This window comes from Typopeltis vanoorti, chromosome 20 (assembly GCF_054136105.1).
Source record: "Typopeltis vanoorti isolate ZY-2024b chromosome 20, IOZ_Tvanoo_1.0, whole genome shotgun sequence".
In the NCBI taxonomy this organism is placed as follows: Eukaryota; Metazoa; Arthropoda; class Arachnida; order Uropygi; family Thelyphonidae; genus Typopeltis; species Typopeltis vanoorti.
In genome coordinates, this window is record NC_143568.1 from 29287260 (window position 1) to 29293259 (window position 6000).

Genomic DNA, 6000 nt, shown 5'->3' on the forward strand with positions numbered 1-6000 from the left:
TATAGGACTTATAATGTTAATGTACGTGCAAGAGAGGTACGGATGCGACCTTCATGATTCTTATTAATAAGCCTAGTTCCACAATTCAGGAGCTGTAAACAACACAAAAACACAAGTTTTCCTTGACTAAACTAGTCACCATTTGGTGACGACTCTTTTCTTTGAATGATACGTACATGTAGTGATAGCCTTTTAGTCAATCCTTTTCTCAAAGTCCAGAGGGTTTTTTTTTTTTGGTCATTATATTAAAAACTGAAAAAAAAAAAAAGTTTACTAAGCTTCTTTAGAGTCCTTGAGCTACTGATTATAAAAACCAACCCTTTTTCTCTAATGATAAATATGTGTGGCTTTGTAGGACACCAGTATTATATGGTGGTGGTGGTGGTGGTGGGTCTAAGTAAAACCAGGAATCCTGGCCTAAACTCAACACTTTGTTTTTGTTCAATTTCAGATCTCTAGTAAACAAGGTGATGGTTTAATAGCAGATCAACGTAAAAGAAATTTTCTTTTAAAAAAAACCCTTGCTGCCATCTTTTATCGCTGAGTTGTAAAATGACAATTGAAACCACAGCACATACATTACATTTTAAATCACAATAAAATAAAAATAAAGAAAAAATAGGAAAAAAAATTAAACGTTTCATAAAAAGCTTTCATTTTGGCATACGACAACGCTTTGTTAAAGGAGAGACATTATCTTAAAAAATCTGCATCGAATAGTTTGAATGAGGAGCAGAATATTGGCTCTGCCAGATGGATGAACGTGTTCATAAGTGAAAATTTGCATCGTAGAAAAAGTGCGTTGAATTTCCTGAATTTGGAGAAACTCAACCAGTTTATTTTTGCGTCATTTCTAGTTTGGAAATAAAGTCTTCTTTAAGTAATTTCAAGTGTTATGGTCTGTCCCCTTCTCTTTTTTGTGGGGGGATAAAACTCAGATCTCTCGATAATAACAACACACAAGGTTTCTTTGGTTTATTAATAAAAAGAATAAGAAATAAGAATATTATTATTATAATTATACTCATTATATTATTATTATTATTATCTCCGGTTTTTCCTGTCTTTTTTTTTTTTTTTTTTTTGTAATAACTAAAAACGGAATAGGCTGAATATCCCCTGTTCTCCTTCACTACTAATCTGAAAAATATCAATAATTTCCCCGTTTTATTATAAATCGGCCAAGTTACCATCCGCTCATTTAGAATTCAGCTTGAACTCACAGAACAAATTGTTCACCTTCTTTTCTTCTGTTTATTGCTGCCCTTCGGAACAACCTCCCTTCATGTGTATATTTTCTAAAACATAAAACTATAAATTTTCATATCTAATATTAACAGGGTTTTTCTTGCTTTCCGATCTTCACTCATCTACATAGTATATTATTAACTGTCGACTGCCCTCTTGTGTTTTGGATCACAAAATAAATAAATTAATTAATAAATTACAGTATATATATACTGAGTTTCGTTCATGTCGCTTTTTATTTTATTTATTTTTTTATTTGAATGAAGTAAAACAAATTAATATCCAAAATCATACTAATAGATCGAAAGTAAAATTGTGCATCACCTAATAGTTTTATATTCATTCTCATAGCAACACAGAAGTCACTTGAAAGTGTTAAAAAAATCCGTTCACATGGCAACATCCCATGTGAAGTTTGTATTCATTTTGCTCTTCTAAGAAATAGTCTCTTTTTCGGAAACGTAAAACTTATTAGGAAAATAAGTGTCTCGAGCACATTAGTAAATTGCATAACACTTTCCAGAACTAGGGGAGAAGAGAAAAGAAAAGAAATCAGTCTTTTGTGGCAGGAAATCCTGGATTACTTTGTGTGTGTGTAAATGTTCAAAACCCTCTCTGAAATAAAGGACGACAATCTCTTAGGTTCTTCTTCAGTTTTGTCCAATCGTCCAAATTTGTATAATATCCCTATTTGTATGTCTGACTGGCTGTGTATATTTGCATTGCTCTTAATTTTAGTTTTTATTTACTTCCTTGTTATACTTTTATGTGCTCTACAGAGCTAGGTAGAATAGTGCTAATAGCTTATGCAGGGAAATCATTAGAGTTATTCATTCTGTTGAAGAAGGAGCTATATAAGTTCATTTGCCAACATCATTGTCGCATCTCCTTTTGGCGTTAAGCTAGCAAACAATAGCTTTTGTTTGCTTGCTTAATGAATGTGTAATACTGGTCAATTAAATGACTGGTGGTGCGCTGATTTAACAGTTTTTTTTTTTTTTTTTTAGTGAATTTGTAGTTTACTAAATTTGTGTTATAGACGGTGTTCATTTTTTACAACTCACTTGACTATCCGCTGCAACTAATGGGAATCCAATTTTACTAAAAATTGTGACTTCCTTTATTAATTCTTATCTTCTATCATTCGTCTAATGATTAGTTTACTACATCGTTTGAAAGAAACATAAAGCGACAACCTTTTTATTATTATTATTATTATTGAACATTATTTATTTTTCTTTACCATCTTAAGTTAACTGTGTAAACATTTCGTGTCACAAATTCCCAAAAGTGACACACAAACCAAATATCAATACCGCGTTTAGTAAATGAATTCTGGTGTACCGGAAGGCTAACAAACTCTCAACATAATACCAGGAGTTCAGTTTTAAATGATGATTCTTTGCAGAAAGATTGTCAACCTTTGTTATACTCTTCCACGAAACCATTAAAGAACTTGTCTCAATAAACACGCTTTCTTTTGGTATTGATTTCAGTGCAACAAAACAAAACATCCATAATGCAAGAATTACATACTGCTTATTACTTGCCCGAGTGTGTTGCTGTTGTCTGTCCCTTAATTTTGTCCATAACAACATTCAGATTTTAGCTATAATATATTCTATTGAGACGAAGCTTAGTTCCATCTCGGAGGTTATGAAAATTATCAATTGAAATATGGAGCGCGGGAAATTCGCATTCACTGCACGAATCTCCGTTAGACAAGCCCCCCCCCCCAAAAAAGGCATGTGCAGTTTCACTTTGTCGAATTATTGATCCGTTATTTTTTGAAGGAACAGTTATTACTGCTGAAGTGTAACCTAATGTTATTAAACAGTTTACTGCTTGACTTGAGTGTTGTTACTGCAGGAGCAACAACTCTATCAATACCTAAGGAGATGCGTGAACAAGTAAAAAAAAAGTGAAGGCATGATTAACTTGATTAAAGAATTAATCAAGTTACTCTTTAGATGGGAATGTGGGAAAGAAACAGAATGTGAATAAATCCAAAGGACATCATTTTCCAGGACATGTAATCAACAAAATGTTTACGTACATTTGCTGTCTTACATGCATTTTTAAGAAAAGTTAAATTTTTGCTACGTTTTAAAACAAAAATCAGTTCAGTTGAATTTTGATTGCTTTATATTCATTATCCCCCCCCCCCCACCTCCCCCGAAAAGTCTGATTGAAGTACAGAATTCTTATTTCAGTTGAACATACGTTATCAGACCACACAAAACTATAGCAAACTTGGATAAATCAGTTTAGTGAATAACCTCGAGCGGTTTTCATTTGTCTACGTACCACAGAACCAAATAAATATTATATTATAGTAAAACCAACGTGTCACGTGGTACTTGATGCCAAAGTCAAAGAAGATTAGAAAGCGGCATCTACTATGGTTTTATCTGTTGATATTTGACAATCGAGTAATCTCTAAAATTTCGGTAATTTTCTCCCTCTGTTTCCTAGCTAGGACATGAAACGTCATAATAGATATACTACCCTGAAGGTCATTTCGCTGCTCCCCCTAAGAGATTTGCTTTTATCAGCTCCCGTACAGAACCTAACTGCCTTCGCAAGCACGTGAACACGGAATGCAGTTCCCAGTATCAGTTGCGCAATCTTATACGTCACAAAGCATGTGTAGGTTGAACGCACACAAGCTCATTTGTTCTACCTACACGTGAGAATTACCCCGAAGAACTGATAAAACAAGTTAGTGGTTGTGAATTGCGCAAAAAAAGTTTGGACATAAACACAGTGTTGCGTTTTCGTTATTCTGTGAATGAATTCACAGATTTATACGTAAATTTTGAAAGGCCAGCTTTAATGAAAGTCTAAATACATAGAGAAAGAAATCCCCAAATTACTACTTCAAAGAAAAAGAAACAAACTTAAGTTAGTGGGTGGGGTAGAACTGTCGAGTTGCCGCTTGCGATGAGTAGTAAGATATCGCATAGCCATATACGTACTGTAAAGTGCATTTTGCCACCGGTAGAATGTGCCTGCATTGCTATTATTAAAAAGCAACGGCATTAAGGAGGCAATTTTACAAAATAAACAAGTTTGGGTAAAGAATGGAAATAAAACTTTATTTTTATTTATAATGTAAGCAGTACGTAGATATTAATCAATGAATGGATGATATAATTCTTCTAAACCAAAACAGTAATACCGGAAATATCTTTTACTGCTTTCCGAGGCAAACGTGTATGTGTGTTGTAGAATTGGGAGACTTAATCACATCGTTTTCGCTGACACTCCCTTGTATTTTGACACGATTCGGTTTACTCTGGTTCAAACCGGTACCATACCGCACGGTCGCTGGCCGACGTTCCCATGAACGCGCGTAATTTTGAGTGAGTCAACGCTGTGATGTTGGCAGCAAACTCAACGGATACCTACATCAGTTTAAAAGAGAGTCAAGCGCTGCTCGTAGAGTTTCTTTTATTTCTCTCTTCCCCTCCCCTGATTTCTCTCTGTTTTTTTTTTTTTTTTATTCTTAAGTTAAATAAAAGGCGAAAATGGCCAAGATTAGCGTCAGCAAGAAAAAGATAGCAAGGTTCTGTGAGCAAGGTTTATAGCAACTGAGTAGTGAACGGTGAACCTTGTTAAAATACAGATAAATCCAAGTAAAGTATAAAGGAAAACCTTGAATAGCGTGGGATTATATCCTTGCATTGTGTTTTCAAAGAAATTCATCTGTATATAGGCCACTGGATATAATGAGTTTGATACGTCTGGTCATCAGAATTTTACGAAAATGAAAAAGTTTCTAGAAGTATTGTACAGTACTAAACAGTATTGTTGGAAATTAAAACGTATGCTTATTTTGGATATAATAAATAATTAACGTTGTTTCCTATTTGATTTCCATTTGCTTTTAAACTTGTCTACGTAATAGCCATTCAGCTTCCACTGCCTCAGTCACCAACCTTTGTTGATGAAAAGAGTGGCTGCTGACATCAATTCCCGCATACATACATACATATAAGCCTATATATAGGCCTCTTGCAGAAATGTTCACTCTTCGCCCGGGTTAGAGGAACTCTGTAGGCAAAAAACAGTGAAGTGCTTGCGCCGGGTTCCAAAATATAAAAAATTGCAGGAACAATAACAACAAAAATAAATAAATAAAATAAAATAATATGTGATATGTATAATGTGTTAGCTTTTAGTTATGTAACCACTTGACTGCGCACACGAGAACTGTGGACTGCCCTAATTGTTTGTTTTTCGTACTGTTCCATTTTTTTCTCTCATTATTACTACTAAACTTTATGCTGACAGACAGGCGTAATAAATTATTTTACTAAATAACAGTCTAAATACATTATACTTTTAAATCAATTTCTACATTATGCCATTATATAAAAAATATTTATTCCTAAACTAGTATCATATCAATTTGAGTTCGTTTACTGATACATTTGATATGCTTGTACACTTCTTGTTATTTCTTTATTTTTAATCGGGATTTTTATTTTTTTTTTTTCGTGGAATGCAAAGATAGTGATGGTAACAAATTTATTGCAGAAACATTTGTACATCACATACTCTCCAAATTTTGAAATTTTGGGGATTCTTCTGTCCCAAGACTATTTCAATTGCAAAGGTTCTTGAACAGAATCCACCCTAAACTCCTTCTACTCATCACTGTCACTAAAAAGAATCTAGTACTGTTCGTCGATTGAATCACACGCAAAATTTACTTTACAGTGAACAGACGCAGTATAATTTAATTAT